The sequence below is a fragment of the Corythoichthys intestinalis genome, chromosome 19 (genome assembly GCF_030265065.1).
Source record: "Corythoichthys intestinalis isolate RoL2023-P3 chromosome 19, ASM3026506v1, whole genome shotgun sequence".
Lineage (NCBI taxonomy): Eukaryota > Metazoa > Chordata > Actinopteri > Syngnathiformes > Syngnathidae > Corythoichthys > Corythoichthys intestinalis.
In genome coordinates, this window is record NC_080413.1 from 10958214 (window position 1) to 10985681 (window position 27468).

A 27468-nucleotide genomic window follows, 5' to 3' on the forward strand; every position below is an offset into this window, starting at 1 on the left:
AAAAAATGGATATCGTGCAACCCTAAAATATTCTGGAATAATACACAGCCATAATCCTAAAATTACAAGAAAAAGCTTGTAAAAAGAATAAAAATGCATGTTAATGTGGCGATGCTAATGTTCCATGAATATTTATTTTATTAAAGTCTGCATACCCTGAGAATAAAATCCTAATACAGCAATGAATGTACTGTAGACCTGCATTAAAATATAATTTTAGCACAAGTTTGAGTGTTGTTGTTGTGAACAGCTTCCTTTTGTCCTAAGTAAAAAAAAGACATAACTCACGTCAACAGCAACATGTGTGTTGCTGAGTTTGACAAGTGTTTGATCACATGCAGCCAGCAGATTAAGTGTTCCTTATTTGTTCAGTGTAATAACCTGCAGGCAAGCTGCTGGCTTATTTGCTTTATAAGCAATTTCTAGAAAAATATTTCCTACTTCGCTCAACTTCTCTAAGTTGACGCCATCTTGTTGTTGTCTGCATTCATTTCAATTCCATTACGTTAGAATGAAAAACTGGTTGACAATTAGTTGAAACAAATGATTGTCTGTCGCTGCTCTGCTCAGTGTTCAAATAATTATTTTTAACCGCTAGTTTTGATGGCAGCTATACAGGTACCAGATCTGCTCTACAGTCCATGGTAGCAGTTTTTTGTATAGATGACATACTGCGACGCATGGTGGGTTCAGTCATACTAAGGATAATTGTCGTGTGGTGTGGTGTTTATTCATTCATGGAGGCGATCAATACATGGCACAGCGTCTATTAGTGTTCTCCTCCTTTGTTTGTCCTTGAACGACCTCGTCGCTTCCCCTTCTATCTAGTCCCTGTCATACATTCTGCTCACATCTTCAGCCATGACAAGGTTGCACCGTCACGGATTTCTTTTGATAAGCCTGGCGTGCCGCTCGGCTGGTAGAGGTTGTGATTTGTGGGGTGTTTTCCCGAGCGGGAGGGAACCGCCGGGAAGGAGGCGAGCTTCCGACTGTAAAGCAGCCAAATAAGTCCCGACGGCGTGATTGATGAAATTCTCTCCTCTTCTTACCGTATGTCCTTTTTTGTCTCTGCAGGCTGGCCAAGAGATGAGCGTTTCCCGCTGAACGTAATTGATGCAGAACTGGTGAGTTTTTTTTTTTTCTTACACCAGTGGTGATTTTTCTTTGTGTTATTAGGCCTTACCGCTTTGAAGTGCCTCGTCATTGTTATACCATTTTGTGGGTGTTTTCCATTAAGTGACTCAACTTGGAAATTTTTGTTCTCGAGATACGTAACTTTGTTCAGATGATGTGCATTGACCTGATATACTATGAATTTAACTCGGTTAACAATAAGCAGGACTTTGGCAAATATTAAACAATTCACAGTCATATATTCTTTATCCTCTGTGAAGAAATACTAATTAAAAGGGCTGTACTAATGAGGATAGAGAAGTTGGAAGTCCTCAACAAAAAGAATATCTCTCTGCTACATATGAGATATAACGATATTGAAAAAAACTCCGACTTTTGGGGGGTTTACGATATATTGCCATATAAATTGCGATATTAAAATTAGAAGAGCTTTCACCAGATAACTTGAATAGCTGTGTTTGGGAAGACTTTGGTTGACTCATATGATCGGAAATCGGGCTCATCGCGCCATTTTACAGAGGATGGGAATTGGGTGAAAAGGATCGGGTTTTATGTTTTTCTGCTTCATGCTCCTACAGTCGCTCACCCTCCCTCATGCTAACCAGTGGGACCAAACTGTTTTTCTTGGTCACCAGTGCAGCTGGCATTTGGTACTTAAAGTTAACAATGATCGACAGGTTTGTAGCTTTGATCTGGACAGAAACGCCTCAATAGGTCTACGATCAAAGGCTTAAATATGTTAATCATCTTTAAGCTTTGTTCGTTAAGCTCGGAAGTGTGCGGTGGAAACTCATTTATTGTGTAAGTGATAGGCTGTTCTCGGCAGCGAGAGCATCAAAGCAAGAAAAAAGAAAAAAAACGGGTCTCAAAATCAGGTGACTCGGACTCTGACTTGGGTGCCAAAATATGCGATGCGGACATCCCAAGCATTCAACGTTTAATCCAGGCTAAGGTTATCTGTGAATGAAGAAGATTGGTGTACAAAAATGGGATCCAGGAAGCCATGTCTCTGCACAATTGCATTTTTCTGAAAAAAGAAAAAAAAAAAAACAACAACAAAGGTTTACATATAAAAAAAACTACCAAAAAAATTCACTTGTCCTGCGATAGGACTATTGCGCATGCGCACATTACGATGGTGATGTTGAAATGATATATTGTGCAGGCCTATCACGTATACATATATACATACATATATACTCTACTTACGAAATTAATTGGTTCTGGAGTAGTCTCGTAAACTGAAAATTCTATAAGTAGAGACGCATTTTCCATATAAAAGCCCTAATCTGTTCCATGTCCCCCAAAATTAAGACATCAATCTTTTATAAAGCATAAAAATGCCTCAAAACTAGTGATATCCCCGATCTGATCACGTGATCAGAAATCAGGCCGGTAGGGCCATTTTACAGAGGATTGGAATTGGGAGAAAAGGATCAGGTTTTTAATTTTTTGATTATTATTTTTTAGGGTCTAAAAAGAAACAAAATAATCCAGAAATACTATGGCATTGCCAAATGAAACAAAAATATGTGTTTTATACTCTGCAACACTCATAAATGCGGAAAAAGAAGTACTGTAAACAGTACTGTAACATGTAAAAATAATTTAAGAAATAAATAAATAAACTTACTTTTTCGGTATCTGATCGGGACTCGCTATTGGCAGACTCTGTGTCTTCGTAAACTTTTGGAAATCATTTTAAATAGATTTCGTGACGTCCAAGTGAGTTTAAATAATTGCTAATCGTGCTGTTTTCCTTCTGAGTGTGTATTATCATCATGAAAATGGTCGTGTCCTTGTAGACTCTACAGTTATGTGCTCATCTGTTTTGCTCATTCGAAAATTGTTGGATAACTTTTTTTAATTTATCTATTCATGGACTAAAACTTTTGAAGTTTATAGACAAGAACATTTTGAGAATTGTCGACTAAAACTAGACAAAATTTGAGTTTTTGTTGACTAAAATTAGACAAAGATTAACACATTTTGAAATGACTAAAATATGACGAAGACTAATCAGTATTTTCGTCCAAAATACTTGAGACGAAAATGACCAAAAACAACACTGAGACGCACACACACACATACAGTAGAGGCCCATGTTAGCCAATTGGATGCCAGGAAGATGCTAGGCAATAGCCAATGGCAGAGTGTCTATAAGTATGTTACATTCTGTAAACTCTTCAAGAGGCAATATTTTCCCATTGAGGCGTGTCGTAACCTGAAAAATCCATTTGTAAAGACGTTTGTAAGTAGAGGTACCACTATACTCTATAACAGCATGCCCCCTTTAAGGCGAAGATGAGCACACAAGAAAGAGCAGCAAAAAAACTTTTTTTTTTTTTCAAATAATTCATATTTAATCTTCCATTCCTTTATGTTTTTATTGACTTCAATATCATATACCGTATTTTTCAGACTATAAGTCGAACCTGAGTATAAGTCGCACCAGCCATAAAATGCCCAACGAAGGGGAAAAAAAACATATATAATAGTTATTCAGATACTATAGCATAAAGAAAATTCTAACAAGTTTACCAAACCATCAGTGTCACTCCAAAACAAGTGATAACGACGTGGTGTGCTTGTGCCGCGCCTTGACAACACATCAGTCACGATGAAACGGGCTGCTGCTACAGTGAAGCTCCCTAGATAGACGCCGTAATGAGGCAGCGAAGTGATTGCTCTCCATACGAGGGTCTCTGCTCATTATGTAATCTGTATTAATGATGTCATCATGTGTAGCACGAGGCCTGGTGACCGGCGGGGGCTGGTTAGCATTCAGGTGGTTTGCCCCTCCTGTTCCGTGTTCCTCATGTTAATGTTCATCATGATCAAAAATTGAAAGTCAAATACGTCAGTCTATTCTGGGATTATATCTATAAATCATGAACTAAGGATAATTAAATACATGGTAATATATTTGAGCTGTCAGATTTGTTGGAAGGATTTTTTTGTGTTTTCTGAGATGATACAGAATCAAAACGGTTATTAGGTAAGAAACAGAAAGTATTACTGTGTAGTTACAGTGCTGTCAGCCTCTAGACAGCAGACGTCATTTGCGTCAAACAAATTTTCTTGTCCGACTGTTCCAAATGGCAATGTTAAAAAGAAGGCGCTTACTGAAACGGGATCCTGTTTATTATCCAGTTGTACAGTCAAGCTAGCGTTGTGTTCAACCGAGGCGCATACACCGGGTTCCCTCTCATGACTCTGTGCGTCCACGGTGGGGATACACGTGAAGGAAATTTTCTCTTCCAATTAAACTGCCGACCTTCGCTCCAGAACGCCGGAATACTCGGGGGCGTCCCATACTCTGCTGGATTGCTATTATTACACATCACCTGCCTGCTAAGGCTCTCCTATGGAACTCAGCAAAAAAATGTGTGCGAAATAAGATACGATTTATAAAAGCTTAGATATATTTTACCCTTTTAAACATAAGACAAGGTTTTGATCAAGTGCATCCCAACGGAAAAGGATCTTGATTAGGATACAAAATATCGAAATGGTGTTGTGTCATGATACTTTGTATCCCAAAAGGTTATCGATATGCTTCTGCCAAGAATCGAGATATCGTTTTAAAAGGGTGGCAATGTTTGAAAAAAAAAGGGGGGGGGGGGGCCCAACAAGTTGCTACCAAAATCTTCCACCGTAATAGTGTCTCAGGTAGCTCTAAGGCTGCCATTGACAATCCATTTCGACTGGGAACGTTCGTACATTCAAAATAGGGCTGCAGCTATCGATTATTTTAGTAGACGATTGATCGATGAACTATTTAGTTCAAATAATCAAGTAATCTGATAAGGAACATAAAAAATTAAAATACCTGAGCTGAGACTCACACGGTATATATAAACAAAGAGGATCTATGTACAACAAAAGAACAATTGGCTAACTTACATAGCAAAAGTCCGCTAGCTTAAATGCTATAAAATGCTAACGCTTTTTTACAATGGTCTTAATAAATGGCTCAGACACATATTCCCACAAAAAATGGCTAAATATACCTTTAAAATAAATTACGAATACATTAAAAAAAAATCATTAGCTCAAACTAAAACTTAGCTTATGCTGGTCTTAACAGGGAGCAGATGGATTCAGCCACGTGAAATGAGGTAGACTAGAGGGCCGTGTATCCACCCAAATGAATAAAAATAAATGCAAACACTTTCAAAACAAACCATTACAACGCCACTTTAATTAACGAATACTCGAAGCAGCAACATTTAATCGAATATTCGAGTTAATCGATTAATCGTTGCAGCACTAATTCGAAACCGGAGCATTTGCAGTCATTCTGTCCGATTTTCAGGGCATTTACAGGTCACTTGCTCTTCATTTACAGGTCATTTCCTGTTGAGTTTGAGTCACTGCCTATTCATTCGGGTGACTCCCAGGTCACTTCCTGTTCTGTAACTCAAAATAAAAAGGAAGTGACCCATAAAACACTCCAAAATCAACAGGAAGTAACTGAAAATCAACGGGTAAATGACCTTGAATGGCCCAAAATGACCTCATTGCCTGGCATTGGCTGCCAATGATGGCCATAGACGTTCAATCCCAGTTCAAATAGATTGGACGTCTACTAGTGATAAACTCATTCCAATTCACAGCAGAAGCTTGTTTTTGTTTATTAGTTGTTAGTAGACTTTCCTACAATGATTTCCTGACCAATGTATCGATAATCGTTGTATCACCGTATCGTCAGATCATCGTTATCGTGAGCTTTGTATCGCAAATCGTATCGTATCGTGAGGTAACAAGAGGTTCCCCACTTCCCACTCCGAATCTTGATTAACAATTTGGGAAAAACAAAATAGTTTATCTGCCTTGTAATAGTGGAGAATTGTCAATAAAAGCCAAAATTTCCAGGAAGCAAGACAAAGTTGCTGTTAGCAGACTTTTTAAACGTCAAAACTGTGAGCCAATCAAACGCAAGAGTTTCACATCATCCACCCCTGTGTTTTTCAACCGTTTATGAGCCACATCACACCTTTTTCATTGAAAAAAATAATCCCAAGGCACACCTCCAGCTAAAAAATGTAAAAATTTGTGTAGCCTATAGTAACAATATAAAGTCATGTACAGTGGCGAACTTGGCAATTTTGGGGCCTAAGGCGTACATATCCAGGAGCCCTCTTCATGGGTCAGGGGTTAGTTAAAAAGGTGAGAAGGGTGTGGAGGAAATATGTTCTGGTACACTAGGGCTGTCCTAAACGACAAATTTTCTCCTGATTAGTCACAAATAAACAATGAGGTTAAATGCTGATAGCATTTACTAGTGCAAAAGAATGGAAAGTAAACAGATTCAGAACAGACTTTGCCTTTCCAACATTATTCAAAACAATTCTTAAAAAAAAAATTCTAGCAATATTATTATAGTATACTACTATATATAATAGTAGTATAATAATTATAACAAAACAATAGGGCCTTCGCACGCTTAGTGCTCGGGCCCTAATAATTATTCATTGCCAATCCTATTTGTCATGAAGAGTGTCATTTGAAAGCTATTCTTACTGTAGAATCTGTATTATGTAGTATTTACTCAACATATTATAATATTAATTCTGAAGTATGTGGGATTAACTCCAGAAATCATTATTTATATGACGAACATGACGTGTTTTTGCTGTTAACCAGCTGTTGAGTGTTATTAAATGACTGATTGGAACTGTACTACATTGTTTCGCCACAGGGTGTGCTGTCGTGTATTTAAACGATAGCCGATGTGCAAAGTAGCAAGTGAGCTGTAAAAATAGCAAGCTTAGTGGCGTGAAAACCACGAGAGAGCTAAGTGAAGCTAACGAACAGCTAAGTGGCTCTAAGCGATGCTAAACGGCGCTAAATGAAGCTAAGCGACTGATACGCTGTCTGTCGTCGTCGTGGAACAGTCCATTCTAGTGCGTGTGTGTGGGGGGGGACATAAATGCAGCATTCAAATGGTTTTGTTTTTTGTTTTGTTATTTGTTTGTTTGGTATGCTGACATAATTGTACATGACGAATAGTTGGGGGTGCTGCTGGCTCCGGTGGCCCAAGCCATTGCTTGTTGGGGCAAGGGGGCCCCCTACTGGTTGGTGGCCTAAGGCGATCGTCTACTTGGCCTGAATAGTAAATCCGGCTATGTTCATGTATTGAATAGGAATCAAACAAACATATTTTTTAATCATATTTTTACTCACTCGGTGTGACACCTGGGCTTTTTGTATAGGAGTAGGTATCACTAATACCAAATGAAAGTTAATCCCACTATGTTCAGTTCTTCTATGTTTAGGTCTTCTTTACAGTCCACTGCAAATCCCAATGAAATTCCTTTTGACTGCCAGTTCCCAGTTCCGAGTTACCATCTTTCCTTTTAAAAAACATTTTCCATCGCTGTCACCGTGATAGTTTCGCTAGCCAGCCACTAGCCCCAATGGCACTCTTACTTAATGACAGTGATTCGAAATATTTAAAAAAATATATAAATAAAAATACTGTATGTTGCATGATAATAATGAGGAGAACGATGCATGATATTTTAACATAATTAGAATATTTTAGGTATTTTTTTTTTTGTAACTTTACAAAGGAAAATACAAATGTCTATTATGAGACTGTAAATTGTCCATGGAAAATTAGGACACAAGAAATGTCTTTCCACTTATTAAGATGTTTAAAAAAAAAAAAAAAAAAAAAAAAAAAAAGCTCAGTCAATAGCACTTTCTTTTTCATAACAAATATGCATAATCAAACTGCGGACTAACGTTTCTTTTGCTTTGGCGGAGGTTGACACTCGACTAAATTTGTGAACATGCATCTGCCATTGTTTCTTCAGAGCTCACACAAGTGCTGTTTAAGCATCCAATAGAGCAGCAAAAAGTATGTTTTCCTGAAAGTTAGCTGCTTGGACACATGACTCGCAGATGACTTGACGAGCGGCAGGAATGTTGCTCCCTCATCGCCCGCTTTGTGTGCAGAGTGCCAATGTTACAAAATAATAAGTCAGGGCAATTATGTAACATTTAGCCACCGATATGTAGAGCGCGGCGCATTTGTGCCTATTGACTTGCATCATCTAAAGCCGTTGGCCTCGCTTTTTAGTCAGCGTGAAGGATTGAGCCTAATTTATGGCCTACATTTTCATCGCCGTCCTTTGAACTTTATTGCTCGTAAAACAAAAATCCGAGGATCGCATTTGAGGATTATAAACGAGTGCAATGGATTGCATTTCCGAAACCGGCGCCAGATATTCGTCAGCGGCCACTTTTCGCCGCTGTCATTTAAACAAACATCTGGATCTGGTGAATGAATCCATTATTAGGAGGCTGTCATAACAAACTGAAATGCTCAAAGTGCTCAGAATCAAAAGAGCATCATTGTATAGCCATTGCAGTGTTGTCAATGCTACTTTGAGAAATGATCCTTCTATTGTGGGAAAATGATTTATTTAAAACCCATTTTATCGGCCAAGCTAATTTTCAAAACTCAACCCTATACAGTGTTTTACAACAACAAAAGTAAAGAGTAAGTAACTAGTGTTTATTTAACAATATATACAGCGGAACTCCATCTGTTCCGGGACTACCATTTGTTTGGAATAGGAAAAAAATTCCCATTTCCATTCTCAATTACACACGACCCATTTTTTTTAACCACAAACGGAATTTATAAGCTACATTTGAAGATTATTTACTGTAATATCAATTAACTTTAATTGTGGCCTTTATTATTTCAGATCCAATGTCAACTTTTCAAGCTTAATGAGCCGAGCATGCAAATTCTTTCAGTTAATAAACTCTTATTGTTAATTCATCCACTGCTTGCCATTTTTACAGCTGAGTTCCCCATATTGCAAGTCATTTTAGGGCAATTTAACTGATCTTTCAAGACCAACAATATACTGTGTTTGGGAAAAGATAGGCAGAGCTGGAGGTGGCAGAGATGAAGAAGCTGAGGTTTTCTTTGGGAGTGAGCAGGATGGATAGTTTCAGGAATGAGCATATCAGACTGACAGCGCATGTTAGAGGATTTAGAGATAAAGTCTGAGAGGCCAGACTGAGATGGTTTGGGCATGTCCAGAGGAGAGATAGTGATTATACTGGCAAAAGGATGCTCAATTTCCGTATGCCAGGCAGGAGGGCTAGAGGACGACCAAAGAGGAGGTTTATGGATGTAGTTAAAGAGGACATGAAGGTACTTGGTGTGAGAGCAGAGGATGCAGAGGACAAGGTAATATGGAGAAAACTGATTCGACATGGCGACCCCTGAAGGGGAAAGCCGAAAGGAAAAGAAGAAAGAAGAGGTCACAAAGCAAGCATTGGACGTAAATGAGTACAGTGCTGGCCAAAACTATTGGCAGCCCTGCAATTCTCTCATATAATACTCAATTTCATCCAGAAAATGATTGCAATTACAAATGCTTTGGTAGTAATATCTTCAATTATTTTGCTTGCAATGAAAAAACGCAAAAGAGAATGGGGGGGGGGGGGTCATTATCCTTTTACAAAAAATTCCAAAAATGGGCCAGACAAAAGTATTGGCACCCTTTGAAAAATCACGTGATGCTTCTCTAATTTGTATAATTAACAGCACTTGTTACTTTTCTGTGGCACATAACAGGTGGTGGCAACAACTAAATCACACTTGCAGCCAGTTAAATTGGATTAAAGTTGACTCAACTTGTGTCCTTGTGTGTACCACATTGAGCATGGAGAAAAGAAAGAAGACCAAAGAACTGTCTGAGGACTTGAGAATCAAAATTGTGTGGAAGCATGGGCAATTCAAGGCTACAAGTTTTTCTCCAGAGACCTGAATGTTCCTGTGTCTACCGGACACAATGTCATCAATAAGTGTAAAGCCCATGGCACTGTGGCTAACCTCCCTAGATGTGGATGGAATAGAAAAATTGACGAGAGATTTCAATGAAAGATTGTGCGGATGGTGGATAAAGAACCTCGACTAACAACTAAACAAGTTCAAGCTGTCCTGCAGTCCGAGGGTACAACAGTGTCAACCCGTACTATCCGTTTCAGTTTCTTTCAAATCTGCGGTGTGGCAACATTTCGGTGTCCCCGTGGACTACAATGCGGTGGGAGGGAAAATTGGAGGGAGAGAAAATATTGAAAAAAAACCACAACAATTTGCAAGCATTGCTCAGCGCTTGTTCCCTATGCTAATGGCAACACTTATAACATGACTCCGGCACCTCAGCCGGCATCACCCACAGATATCACTTTCTCAGAGCAGGACAATCCCGGAGATGACACCAGTGAAAACACACGGCGGGCTTCGTTAATTTATTTGCAACGCTTGACCCGCGTTACATTATTCCCTCGCGGACATATTTCTCCAACAAAGTATTCCCCGCCATTTATGAAATGGCACGCAAAGTCATCGAAGATGACTTCGCTAAAGCACATAGTTTCGCCGTGACCACTGATAGTTGCCCGTGCTACAGAGTGCTACTATCTAACTGCGACGGTCCACTGTAATTCATACCTGTCAAGTTGTACGGTCTCGGCTTAATTTGTACAAGTGAGCATTGATTTTTAAATGGGTTAGGGTTAGGCCGTACGTTACGTTCCAATGCTGTACGCTTTTTGTGCATTACGGTTTTTTTCCCTCCGTTCGGTAATATGTTGGTTGAATGACGCGAGAAAAGTCAGAGGCACGGAGAGGGAAGAGTGTTTGTTGTGATGCTGTAGCAAACGCAATGCTAGGCTAGGTGGCTCCAATATTTCCTGACTGTAGCCGACAGCCTACAACCTACGCCTAGATATCTCATGCATATAGAACTACATGTGAAATGACAGACTCGGTAGCGTTAGTAAACAGCCGCCATTTTAGAGCAGTAAACTTCTCAAAAAGGCTCTGTTGTAGTGAACCTTCCTAGTGAACCTAAGTAACTTTTTATCTAAAATACTCCTAAATCGGCAAAATCTTGACTTGTTTCTTTCTTTAAATGATGAAACGGTTTTAAAATTTTCACAATTCAAAAGTAGACAGAAGGGAACTAATGCAAAAACGGGAGCAATTTTTATCAACTTTATCGGTTGATTCCGAACATTAAATGACCTCCAAACAAAGCAAAGGTTACTATTTTTTTGTTTTTTTTGTGAAAAAAATGTAAAAAAAAACATGAAAGGTAACACCAGTTACTTTGCCAAGTAACCTTTTTACTACCGTGTGTGTATTTCAGTAGTCAGTCACTAAACTAGCCAAAGAGCTAAGAGGCATTTTAACATTCATTCATTCATTCATTTTCCATGCCGCTTTTCCCCACGAGGGTCGCGGAGGTGCTGGAGCCTATCCCAGCTAACTCGGGGCAGTAGGCAGGGGACACCCTGAACTGGTTGCCATCCAATTGCAGGGCACAAGGAGACATACAACCATTCACGCACACACTCATACCTACGGGCAATTTAGAGTGTTCAATCAGCCTACCATGCATGTTTTTGGGATGTGGGAGGAAACCGGAGTTCCCGGAGGAAACCCACGCAGGCACAGGGAGAACATGCAAACTCCACACAGGAAGGCCGAAGCCTGGGATTGAACCCTTGATCTTAGAACTGTGAGGCAGACGTGCTAACCACTCAGCCACCGTGCCGCACGGCATTTTAACAGTCAAACATATTTACATTTTAAGTGTTTATTTCATTTTCTTAAAAGCAAAATAAAGGCAGTTTAAAAAAAAAAAAATGCAAAAAGCAAACCGAACAGAAACCGTGATCCCAAAACAGAGGTTCAAACCGAACCGTGGGCTAACTCAACCGTTGCACTCCTAATTTTTATATATAAGTGACTCATCCATCTGCTGATTATTATTACACACAACTGTGGCTTGCATCACTGCTTCAATCACTAATTATGCTGTACTCCGGTGCATGAGGAAGAATGTGTTCAGTGTCACGCAGACTTGATTTTGCACTTAACAAGGAAACGCTGTCATTTTTTTTCAAACTTGAGGAAGTGATGTTCTCTGTGTTCTCTCCCTGACTCACTAAGTGAAAGAGCAAAAAATTATTACACGCTCCCACCTTCTGATTCCAGCCTAGGAATGGAAGCGTTGGCTCCTGAAAGCTTACAACCATATGTCAGATGTAATTATTCATTCTGTGTTAGAGACTGATTCATCTGCTGCTTCTTTGGTTTGCCTAAAAGCAGATATTATTTTTCTCTTTGTAATTTTCCAACAGTGTTTTATTTTTACACAAATTTTGCTCAGTTTTTGCGAACCAAGGTCTTAATTTGATGTAAATGCAAACGTTGCCTCGTTACATCCCTAGCAAACTTGCATCAAAACTTTGTTTGTCTTGATTATTTTAAAGTGAAGTCATTGTTTAAAGAGTGTTTTACTGTCGTTTACTTATTCATATTAGACTGCTTGACTTCTGTTTACGCTTGTGTGACAGTTTGCAACGTTGATATGTTCCTAAAACCATTGCCGGTACGGTTAATAAAGGTTTTACGACTATGACAGTTTGGACTCAAACAACGAATTATTGTAAATCTTAGATCGTTTCTATTTGGACTCCAAAGAGTTTTTGCTCATTAAACCCCTCGAAGAGAAAGTGTTTCATTGTCCTTTCAAGAGGTCAGAGTGCTTTTCTGCTGAATTTATTCATCGCCAAGCCAAAATAAACCATCCTCTGTTGTCCACAGTCCTAAAGCTGCTCTTGACAATATGCTAAAAACCCTCCCGCTAGCCCAGTGGGGATGCAGCTGCGTAACAAACACCCGGAGATTTGCTCTTCAGAGCGCTAGCGTGGTTTTAGGTCCCAAAAGAGCCATATAAAACAGGAAGATGGCTGACTTAAGGGGCCAGAAATACCCTCTTTATGAGGTGTTTGGGGCAGCTGAGAGTCCTGCAGAGACCAGGGCCTGCTCCATGGTTCCTTAACAGAGGACATAATGTACTGTATTTTTCGGACTATAAGTCAGTTTTTTTCATCGTTTGGCTGGGGGTGCGACTTATACTCTGGAGCGACTTATAAGTGAAATTATTTACGCATTATTATATCATTTGACATGTTATTTTGGTGTTTTGGAGTGACACTGATGGTTTGGTAAACTTGTTAGCATGTTCTTTATGCTATAGTTATCTCAATAACTCTTAATAGCTATGTTACGTTAAAATACCGGCCACGTTCGCATTTTGTTGTTCATGCATCATGTAACATTATCATTCTGTACACTTATTCAGCATGTTGTTCTCTATTATATTTTTATTCTAAATTGCCTTTCAAGATGACATATATCTCTTCTATGTGTTGGATTCTATCAAGTAAATTTCCCCTCAAAAATGCGATTTATACTCTGGTGCGACTTATGTTTTTTTACTCTTTGTTGGGCATTTTATGGCTGTTGCGACTTATACTCAGATGTATCTTGTACTCCGAAAAATACTGTAGCTTGATGCCCCTTACCGAAAACATTTCAGTTTTTTAGTTTATATCTCAAAAGACTTGATTGTGGCTCGAGATTTGTGCAATTAACATTATGTCTTCCTGAGGGGGGCGTAACAGAAAATACTTGAGTAGCACTGAACTAAAGTAATAAGTTTTTTACCTGCTGCTTCCAGTAAGTCACCACTAGTGGAAGCCAAGCACAAAGCAAAACCAAAGAAAAATTGAAGAGTCCGGAGTTACAATGGTGACATATTGTGGCCGGATGAACAGTATGTCAGTTTAGAAAGAAATCCAACTTAAAAATTAGATCAAGGGACAGAACACTTCCGTTTGACATACCTTGTAGAAATACGACCTAAAACAAACGATGCAATACAATAAATGCCTGCACCATATGACACTCTAAAACATAGGCAAAAGAAAATGTGTAAATGTTTTCTCCGTAAGCTTTTGAAAAATAAATATCTTTGTGAAACTGCACTCCTGTGGAAAGAAACTTCATCATATTCAAGTTCAAAGACTGAAAAATAAATATCTTTGTGAAACTGCACTCCTGTGGAAAGAAACTTCATCATATTCAAGTTCAAAGACTGATATTTATACACAAGTTAAAATAGCTTGGTGAGAAATTTATAGCAAACTTAATTGAAAGTTTGTATAATTAAAAATAATAATAATAATTAGAGATGCCGATCGATCGGGTCTGATCACGTCATTTTCAAAGTATCGGAATCGGCAAAAAAATATCGGCTATGCCTTTTTTTAATATAATATATATTTATATATATATATATATATATATATATATATACATACACATATTTTAATTGTTTTCTAATTGTATTTAACGTTACAGACGTAATATGTTTCACTCTTCCAGAGTCTTTAGTTTAGGCTTAAGGTAGGGTTATTAAATTTATTCTAATAACGGTGGTAATTTTTTTTAAAAATGTATCACGTTAAAATATTTAACACAATTAATGCATGCGCTGCACGACCCACTCACGCATTGTCGCGCTCAATCTGTAATGGCGCCGTTTTATCTATATAGAGATAAAAGGCAGCGTAAAATGAGTAGCGTGAATTTTGGCAGCCTTTGGAGCCTTTTTGTAATTGGCTAAAACCTTACAATCCCTCTCCCTATGATTAGAAATATCATGGGAAGCAATGTGGGGAAGCAAGGTAGCAATTGAGCTTTATCTTAACACCTTATGTTATTTGCCAACGCAGAGAAGATATATCAATTGGTAGCACTACGCACAGTCATGGTTCCACTTCCTATCATGCATTTGGGCATGACTACAGTATCATTTACTGAAAGCTCAACAAATACACTAGATGGCAATATTTTGTCACAATATACAAAGTCACAAGTCTTTCTATCCGTGGATCCCTCTCACAGTAAGAATGTTAATAATGTAAATGCCATCTTGAGGATTTATTGTCATAATAAACAAATACAGTACTTATGTACTGTATGTTGAATGTATATATTCGTCCGAGTTTTATTCATTTTTTTCTTAATGCATTGCCAAAATGTATATGATCGGGAAAAATTATCGGGAATGATTGGAATTGAATCGGGAGCAAAAAAAGCAATCGGATCGGGAAATATCGGGATAGGCAGATACTCAAACTAAAACGATCAGGATCGGATCGGGAGCAAAAAAACATGATCGGAACAACCCTAACAATAATAATAATCGAGAAGTTAAGAAATTAATATTAACTATGCCATTTCTTGACCCTGCCTATTAAAAGAATCGGAATCGAGAATCGTTTGGAACCGGAATCGAAATGCGGAAGTTTTTTCAAACGATGCCCAACCCTAGTCGCGATATATTTTCCCAGGAAAATATCCCGATAAACAATAGTATAGTTGATTTTTTTTTTCTCAATGGCATTATTGCAAAACATAAATTAGTCATCTCAATAACAATTGAAGGTCATGAAAAAGGAGATTTAGAGTTTCGATGAGCCATCTACCTTAAATATTATCTGCTTTGGCAATTCTGGCAATTTAGTCACTTGGGCAGATCAATGCCAAAATATGCAGTATCGTATGCTATTGTTGTCCACGTCCTCTGTCTGAATGAACGTTGACGACGTGATTTATTGCACCTTAGAAACAAAATTTTGGGGCATTCCATATATCGGGTGAATAGACGATACAGTAAAAACTATCGGTGATTATCTAATATATCAAACAATAATTCGATATGTTATGGCGATAAGCATTGGTTCCACTTAATTTACCCCGAAAGGAAATAGATTCATAACGCATTTGATTTAATTGAAGTAGCTCCGCCTATAACGCAGTGGAACAGTATCGCCTGGTACATCAAGAATTTATCTGCCTTGGTTGAGATTTGCGCTCGATTGTGTGTTATTGGATTGGATACAACGGTGTGTGTGAGGCTGTGTTATATTTAGAAGAGCCTATTCCAGGTAACATGGAGTGAATGTCACTTCCCTTGCCGTCTCCCGTTCCATGATACCTGTGGGATATGCACACTTGAATGCTTGTCCCTGTTGTTTAATCTCCTGCTTCATTGTCATTGGGGAAGTGAATTTTCTGGCTGTGCCTCTGTTTACACCTAAATCCTCACGTAACCCGCTGCCGTGATTATAATTGAACATCTAGCATCCTCACCAAATAAAGTGAATGCCACGCAAATACAGTATATCCTCTCAGAGTATGGTTCTATATGATCCCGTGGAAAGCTCTCAACAGGATTGCCACTCGATGTGTAGAACAGCTGATGCTGCTATTGAGGAACCATGGTCCTTGAGGCCAATTCAAACAATATATACAGTGGTATGAAAAAGTATTTGAACCTTGTAGAATTTTATCACATTTCTGCATGAAATCACCATCAAATGTGATCTGATCTTTGTCAAAATCACACTGATGAAAAAATAGTGTCTGCTTTAACTAAAACCAACCAAACATTTATAGGTTTTCATATTTTAATGAGGATAGTATGCAAACAATGAAAGAAGGGAGGAAAATAAGTACGTAAACCATCACATTTAATATTTTGTGCCCCCTCCCCCTTTGGCAGCAATAATTTCAACCACATGCCTCCTGTAGCTGCAGATCAGTCTGGCACATCGATCAGGGCTAATCTTGGCCTATTTTTCTGTACAAAACTGCTGTACTTCAGTCAGTTTCCTGGGATGTCTAGCATGAATTCCTGTCTTTAGGTCATGCCACATCATCTCAATGGGGTTCAAGTTTGGAATTTGACTTGGCCACCTCAGAACGTGTATTTTGTTCTTCTGAAACCATTCTGAAGTTGATGTACTTCTGTGTTTTGAATCATTGTCTTGTTGCAGCATCCATCCTCTTTTTAGCTTCAACTGTCTGACAGACGGCCTCAGGTTTTCCTGCAAAACATCCTGATAGACTTTTGAATTCATTCTTTCATTAATGATAGCAAGTTGTCGAGGCCCTGAGGCAGCAAAACAGCCCCAAATCATGATGCTCCCTTCACCGTGCTTCACGGTGGGGATGAGGTGTTGATGTTGGTGAGCGGTTCCATTTTTCCTCCACACATGACGTTGTGTGTTACTCCCAAAAAATTCAACTTTGGTTTCATTAGTCCACAAAATATTTTGCTCAAACTTCTGTGAAGTGTCCTAGTGCCTTTTTGCGAACATTAAACGGGCAACAATGTTTTTTTAGACAGCAGTAGCTTCCTCCGTGGAGCCTCCCTTGAACACCATTCTTGGCCATAGTTTTACATATAGTTGATGTGTGCACAGAGATATTGGACAATGCCAGTGATTTCTACAAGTCTTTAGCAGACACTGTAGGGTTCTTTTTTAGCTCTTTGAATATTCTGCGCTGAACTCTTGGCGTAATCTTTGGTGGACGGCCACTCCTTGGGAAAGAAGCAACAGTGCCAAACTCTCTCCATTTGTAGACAACTGACTGACTGACTGTCATGTGACTCGTTACAGGAGTGCTGTCAGCATTGCTGCAGAGATTGAAGAGGTGGGGGGTCAGCCTGTTAGTGCTCAGACCATACGCCACACTCTACTGTCACCGCAGGAGGAAGCCTCTTCTGAAGACGGTACACAAGAAAGCCCGCCACCATGCACACCGATTGGATGTAGAGTGTGGCATATGGTCTGAGCACTAACAGGCTCACCCCCCACATCTTCAATCTCTGCAGTAATGCTGACAGAACCCCTGTAACAAGTCACATGACATTTTGAAGGGAAAATGACAAGCAGTACTCAATTTGGACATTTAGGGATGTATGTAGTTTCTAAAGGGTGTACTCACTTTTGTTGCCAGGGGTTTAGATATTAATGGCTATATTTTGAGTTATTTTGAGGGGAAAATGAATTAACTCTAGTATATAAGATGCACACAGACTACTTTTCATTGTGTCAAAGTGTCATTTTGGCAGTGTTGTCCCATGAAAAGATATACTTAAATATCTGCAGAAATGCAAGGGTGTACTCACTTTTGTGATACACTGTATAATTGATCATAAAAAAAATGTTTATCTGTAAAACATTTATTTAACAAAAATAAATAAGCACTCAGTAGTATATCAGCAAATAAGGTAATACTGTATGTTTACAACCTACTGGATATTGCTGGACATGGGAAAGATATGATATTCCATAAATAACATAATTTATAATCGGGGATAGTCCCAAAACGTGGTCTTTACTTCTGGAGATATGCCCTGTTCTGCTTGCACTTATCCGTTTATCTTTGTGCCAAGCAACCACACAACCACAAGTACTTCCTGTCCCGCTTGGGAAAAGCTGAGGAATTATTTAGCACTTTATCTCCTCTTCAGAATGAACACTAAGATGAAGATTGAAGCAATGGAGGCTAAAGCAAGGAAATCGCTGTCATTTTTGCCATTGTTCCTCATTGTGTGTGTAAATGTTGTGTGTGTGCCCACGCAACCCCCTCAAGGCGCCCGTATTATTACTGTAAGTGTACAGCATGAGACTGAATAATAAGGTCAGCAGCGTGATTACACTCAAGTAAGATTTAATTTTCTTATCACCGTCTCAATGACCCCTTTTTTTTCTTTTTCTGTTTTCAGAGTGGCCTGGTGCTGTCCTTTGCTGTTTCCCCCTACCCTTTCCCTAATTCTTCTGCCCCGCCCTGCTCGGTAAGTTCACTTAACTACAGACATTCATTCTTTCGTCATTTCAGGATGAAAGTGTTGTGTGTTGATGTTATTGTGGAGTTCTTTTGTAGTATTTAAGAGAATCTTATTAGTTGAGTGTGTGATACATGGATTCGCGCAAAGGTTGGAAATTCCGACTGTTGTGAGAGCCTGAAGGTGTCTGTGATTTGTGATCGGATGAATGAGTCTGAGAGTGCGGCCTGTTCAGAAGAAATACTGGTTGGATGTTTTTTCTTTGGCGACGTCAACCCTTCCTTGCGTATTGATCGACCACTACAGTATATTATGTTTTTTCACTGAGACAAGAAGGTGTTGGATCTATTTGCTGACAGTTGACGTGAGGATTTAAGACTAGACTCGTCAGATAGCTTCTGCAGATGTCAATAGTAATTGTGCTTTTGCGATGTTGGAGAATGGGCTAGCAGATTTTGCAAGTTTCTGTGCAACCGATATTTTAGCGAAATAATTCCACACGCTTGAGGCACTGCTGGTTTTCTACACAGACCCGATACCTGTTGATTCTAATGAGGAGTCTATGCTGTTGCCAAAATATGTGACTGCCAAGTATCGACCTCAAGTTTTAACTAAGTAGTCCATTTAGCACTTAGCATGTTGTAATACAAAGACTCCTTCTTTAGCAAGAAGCCATATTTAGCGACAGAATTAATATTTAATGTTAATTTTGGGACATTTTAGGGACATTTCCTGTTAATTTAGTTAATTTTAAAGCCGACGTTCCGCCATTTGCTGTTTTTAATATTTAATAGCACCGCTGCGCACACCCATTGTGACGTGTATGAGTGCTGACGTTAGGAGCTTTTGATATGCATGCGGAGCAAGCCTCCCTCAAGCCCCCGCAATCGAATTCTTCCACTTTGGAGGCAGGATTCAGAATTTTTCGTCTTCGCCGACACCATTCCACGCAAGGCAATTCCGCTACTCAGTCATTGCGTCTTCGTGTGGCAGAGTCGTCATCTAAACTGCCCGAGTCACCTGATTTTGAGAATCTTTAGTTTTTTGCTTCGACGCTCACGGTGCCTTGAACAGCCTCTCACGTACACAATGATTGAGTTGCCATAGCACACTTCAGACTGTACCATTTTTAACACATTTGTGCCTTTGATCGTAGAGCTACCGATGCCCCTCTGGCCAGATCAAAGCTGCAAACATGTCAATCATCGTTAACTTTAAGTACCAAACGCCAGCTGTACTGGTGACCAAGAAAAACAGTTTGATCGCAGGGTGGAGGGTGAAAGGCTGTATGAGCATGAAGCGAAAAAACATAAAACCCGATCCTTTTCACCCGATCCTATTCCTCTGAAAAATAGCGTGATCGGCCCGATTTCCGATCACGTGATTGGATCGGGACTTCTGTAATGAATACAATGTGGTCATAGTTAGTCAACCAAAGTCTTCCCAAGCAGAGCTATTCAAGTCATCAAGTGAAAATTCTTCTAGTTTTAATATCGCAATCAGGCATGTGCTGGTATGAGATTCTGACGGTATGATAACCTTAAGCAAAATAATCACGGTTTTACGGTATTGCAATTACAGCTCTAAAATGTGTTACTTTGAGATATCATGGTTTATTTCCCAAAACATACTAGCAAATTGGAACGTAAGTATAATGTTAAGTTAAAATATAAAAAAAGAAAAAAAAATATTCTAAATAAAATTAAAATAAATTCAGTCCATTCGATGAGCGTAAACCCACAGCTTTACATTATTATCATCAGAACAAAAATAATTGAAATATTTTCTATAAAAAGCACGTGTGTAAGACTGGTATCATGTTTACATTATACACACACTCTCTTTCTCAAGACAGACAGTTGCCAGAGAGAAATAAACACGTTTTACCATCGCTAGACACACTAAACTTGTTGGAGTTAACTCTCGTAGCTGATGGGAACTGTTTATGATCGTGTTGACCGTAATATTCGGACTATAAGCCGCTACTTTTTTCTTTCATTTTGAATCCTGCGGTTTATAGTCCAGTGCGGCTTATTTGTTGATTTATTTGGGTTAATAGGTAACACTTTATTTGACAGCGGCGTCATAAGATCGTCATAATTATGACATGACACTGTCATGGGCATTACTGAATGCTTATGACAGATGTCATTAGGTGTCATCTGACAAATTATGTCGCTAACTCCATTTATGTCCAGCGCGGATCTTTTACAATATGCTGGATAACACTAAATAACATCTGTTATAAGCATTCATTAATACTCATGACAGTTTCATATCATAGTTATGATTGTCTAATGACAGTCTTATGGCACCACTGTCAAATAAAGTGTTACCAAATACCATAACTAGCAATTAATGAAACAACTGCAACAGTACCTGAAGAAATAATTAGCACAGAACATGAATTTTGATTGTTATTCACGTCTGTAGCACTGCAATGCATGCTAGGAGGCATGTTGTACAACAACAGTGTTGACAGCAGGTGGCAGCAGAAGTTGACTGTCTCCCTCAAGGGAGCAGTGATTGCCAAATGAAGCTTATTGAAGCAATGAAGTGTTGCAGCCAATTGGTTCAAAGCTTCAAAACTCAAAGCTTCATTGTTCATTTGGTCTTATGACAGTCGTATGATCCCGCTGTCAAATAAAGTGTTACCAGTTAATATCTTTTGGTATAAATATCTCATAATACAGTGAGGACCGCTGTGGCTTATAGTCCAGTGCGGATTATCTATGAACAAATGTGGTTTTCGCGTCGAATTTGATGGGTGGCGGCTTATAGTCAGGTGCGCCTTATAGTGCAAAAATTACGGTACTAACCTTTAATTTTGCATGAATGCAAAATCATATTGGAGGGATTGCCTCCTCAGCAGCCACCCGGCGCTAACATGTTTTACATGTCAGTTGGCCCTCCTCCTCTAAGCCGTCTGTAACTTTTCTATAGCCAAAGTATTCCCATAGCAGCGATTTCGTTTTCTTCCATAAAAGGAAAAAGTTCAGAAGTTTCAACTCCTCCAGCCATTGTATAGCACAGCTGACTCACTGACACTGAGCAACAACCAGTGGGGGAGCGTTGAGCCTTGCACCTGCAAGCGAGGGATTTCTCCCAGCATTTATGGTCCATAGAAAATAGCTAATACCTTAGGGACGGTATGACGGAAATTTTTTGCGGTTTTGAAACCGCGACGTTTTCATACCATGGTATAGGGGTGTGCCATCTTAGGTACCCCACGATTCAATTCGATTACGATTCAGGGTGCTACGATTCGATTCTTGAACGATGATCACGGTATTGAGGATGATCACAGTTATCACAATTATCACGATTATCAATGCATCGTACATTACTGATTAATAAAGTAGACAAACAAATTTTTGTCTATTATTTATTTAAAATATCCTAATGATTCAACAGGAACAATGGAAACATGCCCATACAACAAAAAGCTGCCCTTAAGCTGCTTTTTTATTTATTTATTTTTACAAGAAAGTGCAAAAACATTAACCATTTTAAAGGGAGTTCTTATTTCACTCAACAATACAATAAAATTTACACAGGTGGAATGAATTCCACATTTTCTGGAAACAAAAGTGTCTTTAGAAATAAGCCTTCTTTTAACCAATATACTTTGTTTTCACAGATTTCTGTACTATTTCGCCTGTTTTTAGGTCATAATCATGGTTTTACACGTTCTGCATATGAAATACACGTTAGCTAATTAGCTTAGCGCGCGGCGCTAACTATTAACACCTCAAAAACAACAACAATTAAGGGTAAACACTACAAGAGGGTTCATGTACTCACCTCTTATGGACGCAATGGGGCTTAGCAACACACTCAGGACATGTTTCAATTGACATGACTTGAAACTACAGCTGCACATCTCTCTTCCCTTCTTGCTCTAAAAAATAATGTGCGCGCACAAAAGCGTGCTGGCTTGTGCTTCTGTTCTTGCCTGTCTCATACACAAATTTATTTTCCAGTCTTTTGAAAAAGAGTAAATCTCTCACTCAGTTACAGGCATCATCCATTATAACGTTGTGCGTGCGTCCGTTAAAGGTGTCTGGGCAGCAGACGTGTCTTGAATTTCATTCCGCTACGAGCGGCTGTCATGAAGTTATGAGGGAAAATCATCGTTTTTGAGCCTTTATGAATCGTAATGGAATCATCACGTGTCAAATCGTAATGTATGTAATAGTCGATTTTTTGGAACTCCACTACCACGGTAGACCTTTAAACCGGTTATCGACGCATGCCTAATCACAATATGTAGCGCAAACCCACAAAAATTCACAATGTCTGTTTTTTTTTTTTTCCCAATATTATTCAGCCCTTCTATAAATGGTTAATGAGAAATTTTTCAGTAACAATGTTTAGCTTTTCAGCAGAAAGAAATGAGGCCTTAAAATATACCATGTTGTTAATAAGTAAAGATGAGAAATGTCATCTTTATTGGACAACAGTGTTCCAAGAGACTCCACAATGTTGTGTATGAATTACATACACCCAGAAGAATAAATCTTATAGTATATATAAGTAGTTCACATGAAGTAACTAGAAACTGCAATTTCTGGAGAAATTACTTCTGGTCTTTGCCGTGTGGCGATACAGATCTTACCCCCGCCCAGGGGTATCAATAGAATGGACAAACATGCCCGTCAATGGCATTAAACAAAGTAAATGCCATTAGTGTTGTGAACGGCAAGCCGTTGAGGCGGATCCAAATCACAGACCAAGAAACAGAAATAGAGAACGTTTGTATTTAATAAGTACAACAAAAGGAGCACGCCAAAAATGCGGGTTTAACAAACTGAGAGAGCACGCCAATAAACGCGAGTGTAATAATAAAGTACAACAAAGGGAGCACGCGAAAAATGCGGATATAACAAACTGAGAGAGCACGCCAATAAACGCGAGTATAATAATACAGTACAACAAAGGGAGCACGCGAAAAATGCATGAATATAACAGTACAAGAATCTAACTACCAAGCCCAAAAGAGCACTAGTGTAAAGATGACCAAACCAAAATACGACCGTAGAACGTCGGGAAACTCGAAGGCTGACGATGAACAAACAGGCGGTAAGCAAGGCAAGTAGCAAGCAAACAAGCAATAGTCCGACACTCGCAGACTGTGGCCGGAGTCCTTAAATAATGAGCGCTCCAAATGCGCCACAGGTGTGTTGCAACGGCCCCGCCCATCCAGCTGAATCAGATGCTGGAATGAAAAAAGAACTGAGAAGGCATACAGATATGACAGAACCCCCCCCTCAACGGACGCCCCCTGGCGGACCACCTGGTTTCGTGGGATGACGAGAGTGGAAATCCCGCAGCAGCGACGGATCGAGGATCCAGGAGCGGGGGACCCATTGGCGTTCCTCAGGGCCATAACCTTCCCAGTCGACCAGGTACTGCACCCCCCTACCCCTCCTCCTTGAGTCGAGAATGGCACGTACCGTGTACACCGGCCCACCGTCGATTACGCGAGGAGCAGGAGGAGGCACTGGCGGAGGGTTCAGGGGACAGGTGGAGACTGGCTTGAGCAGAGAGACGTGGAAAACTGGGTGAACCTTCATCGAGCTGGGAAGCTTCAGCCTTACAGTCACAGGGTTCACCACAGCATCAACAGCAAAAGGACCCACGAACCGAGGGCCCAGTTTCTTAGAAGTCCCAGCCAGGTGTAAATCCCGCGTTGACAGCCAGACCATCTGGCCTGGGCGATAGACTGGAGCGGGCCGTCGGTGGCGATCAGCTATCTGCCGGTTGCGGGCCGCCGTGCGGACTAGTGCAGCCCTTGCGTCCCTCCAGACCCTATGGGCCCTCCGCAGGTGCACCTGGACAGATGGCACGATGACTTCGGCTTCTTGGGAAGGAAACAGTGGAGGCTGGTACCCATATGCGGTCATGAAAGGTGACCTCCCAGTAGCAGAGGAAACAAGGGTGTTGCGCGCATACTCCACCCATGGGAGGTGCGATGACCAGGAGGCCGGATGCAGTTCACAAACACAACGGAGGGCGGCCTCTAGCTCCTGGTTGACCCGTTCCGTCTGCCCATTGGATTGTGGGTGGTAACCCGAAGATTTGCTTGAGGTGGCCCCCAAAGCCTTGCAGAACGCTCCCCAGACCTGTGAGACAAACTGGGGCCCTCTATCAGAGACTAGGTCGCACGGGATGCCATGAGCCCGAAAAACATGTGTCACCAGCAGGTCAGCGGTCTCCAGGGCTGAAGGCAACTTGGGAAGTGCGACGAAATGCGCCATCTTGGAAAACCGGTCCACCACCGTCAAGATGACCGAACAACCCCTGGATCGTGGAAGACCAGTGACGAAATCGAGCGCAACATGTGACCAGGGGCGAGTTGGAACAGGTAACGGATGGAGTAAGCCCGCTGGAGCACGATGGACTGGCTTGCCCCGAGCACAGACGGAACAAGCAGAGACATAGTCAGTGACGTCCTTGCGCATGCCTGGCCACCAAAACCGCTGGGAAACGAGGAAGAATGTGCGGGACACACCCGGGTGGCAGGCAAACTTCGAGGAGTGGCCCCACTTCAGCACTCCTGCGCGCTGAGCAACTGGGACGAACAACTTGCCGGCAGGGCAGCCCCCAGGTACCCTAACCCCTCGTAAGGCTTCTTCCACAAGACGCTCTACTTCCCAACGTAGGGCGCCAACGATCAGATTCTCGGGAACAATAGACTCCTCTGAAGACCCCTCCTCCGCTGCCTCATGGAGCCTTGACAGCGCATCGGGCTTCCCGTTCCTTGACCCTGGACGGTAGGTAATCTGGAAGTTGAAACGGGTCAGGAACAATGCCCAGCGGGCCTGGCGAGAGTTGAGGCGCTTGGCTGCACGAAGGTATTCCAAGTTCTTATGGTCTGTGTATATCTGGAACGGTACCTCAGTGCCCTCCAACCAGTGTCTCCATTCCTGCAATGCCTGGACTATAGCGAGCAGCTCCCTGTTGCCAACATCATAATTCGCCTCGGCCGGGCTGAGGCGGCGGGAGTAGAATGCACAGGGGTGCAGCCTCTGGTCGACTGCAGACCTCTGGGAAAGGATGGCCCCCACTCCGGAACTCGATGCGTCAACCTCGACCACAAAAGGGAGATCTGAGTCAGCATGAACAAGGACAGGTGAGTTTGTGAACGCTCGTTTAAGGCTTACAAATGCGGCCTCTGCCACAGAGGACCACACAAATGGTCGCTTGTTAGAGGTCAACCTGGTAAGGGGCTCGGCCCTCATACTATAATTGCGGATAAAACGCCTGTAAAAGTTAGCAAACCCGAGGAAACGTTGTAATTGTTTACGTGAGGTGGGGGTGGGCCACTCTGCCACCGCCTGAATTTTTGCTGGATCAGGCCTTAGCTGCCCTTTTTCCACAACAAAACCGAGAAACTGCATTGACTCACGGTGAAACTCACACTTCTCGGCCTTAACAAACAACCGGTTTTCCAACAGTCTTCGCAGAACTATCCGGACATGTTGGCGATGTTCTTGCAAGCTTCTGGAGAAAATTAAGATGTCATCCAAATAAACAAAACAGAACACATTTAGCATGTCCCGCAATACGTCATTAATGAGGCTCTGAAACACTGCGGGCGCATTTGTCAGACCGAAAGGCATGACCAAGTATTCAAAATGCCCAAGCGGGGTTTTAAATGCGGTTTTCCACTCGTCTCCTTCACGAATCCTGACCAAGTGGTAAGCGCTGCGCAAGTCTAATTTGGTGAAAATGGTGGCAGATTTTAGCGGCGCGAAAGCCGAATCCAACAACGGTAACGGGTATTTATTTTTAACAGTAATCTCGTTGAGACCCCGGTAGTCGATGCACGGTCTAAGTCCCCCATCTTTTTTGCCAATGAAGAAAAACCCCGCCCCCAAAGGAGAGGACGAAGGGCGAATAAGGCCCGAAGCCAAGGAAGAGGAGATGTATTCCCTCATAGCTTCCTGCTCCGGTCTAGAGACCTTGTATAATCGCGAACTGGGCAACGGTGCATTGGGCAGCAGATCAATGGCACAGTCGTAAGGACGGTGCGGGGGCAGGGTACCAGCCTGCTCTTTACTGAATACACGCTGGAGATCATGATACTCGGCGGGAACATTTTTCAAATTAGCAGGCTCGGTAGCAGTTTTTTCTTGACCGGGAAGTAGACACGCCGAACGTAAACAGTGCGCATAACAGAACGTACTCCAAGCAACTATTTGAGTCTTCGCCCAGTCAATATTAGGATTATGCACTTTCAACCAGGAGAGTCCCAGCACGACCGGAGCCGATTTGCACGGCATAACCCAGAAGCTACGGGCCTCAAAATGATTCCCAGACAACTTTAATTTGAGCGGGGGCGTAATAAACTTCACGTCCGCCAGAGGGCGCCCATTGAGGTCTAAAACCCTTTTGGGCCTAGCGAGTCTTATTAAAGGACATTTAAGCGCGTCAACAACACTCTGGTCTATAAAACAGTCATCTGCCCCTGAATCAATTAGAGCAGTAAAACTAAAGTGAACCCCACCGTGCGACACTTCTCCCGGCAATTGCAGTCTCACCACACCTTGGGAGTCTCTTTGTTCCTTCAACTCGTCCAAAGGCAACTCACTTGAGGGATTGCTGTCTTGTACGAACCTCGTACTAGTACCCCCTCGGGCGAGGGGAGCCCCAGGCAACGAAGATTCCAGTCGATGCGAAGGGGCGGCGTCACAAGCGGCGACACGGTGCCCCGGCAAGCCACAAAACAGACACAAGCCTGCCATCATCCGTCTTCGTCGCTCCGCCGCAGAAAGATGTCCGCCGCCGAGTTGCA

General features: G+C 41.1%; 1 protein-coding gene across 4 annotated transcripts in view; it reads left to right on the plus strand.

Moving 5' to 3' along the window:
* LOC130907664 (1-phosphatidylinositol 4,5-bisphosphate phosphodiesterase beta-4-like) overlaps positions 1-27468 on the plus strand; it is a 144412-nt gene that overhangs the window by 18423 nt on the left and 98521 nt on the right. For all 4 annotated transcript variants that reach the window (XM_057823007.1, XM_057823006.1, XM_057823004.1 and 1 more), the window contains 2 exons: positions 1075-1124; positions 18609-18677. The gene's annotated coding sequence lies outside the window, so the exon portion shown is untranslated. The remainder of the gene's footprint in view (positions 1-1074; positions 1125-18608; positions 18678-27468) is intronic.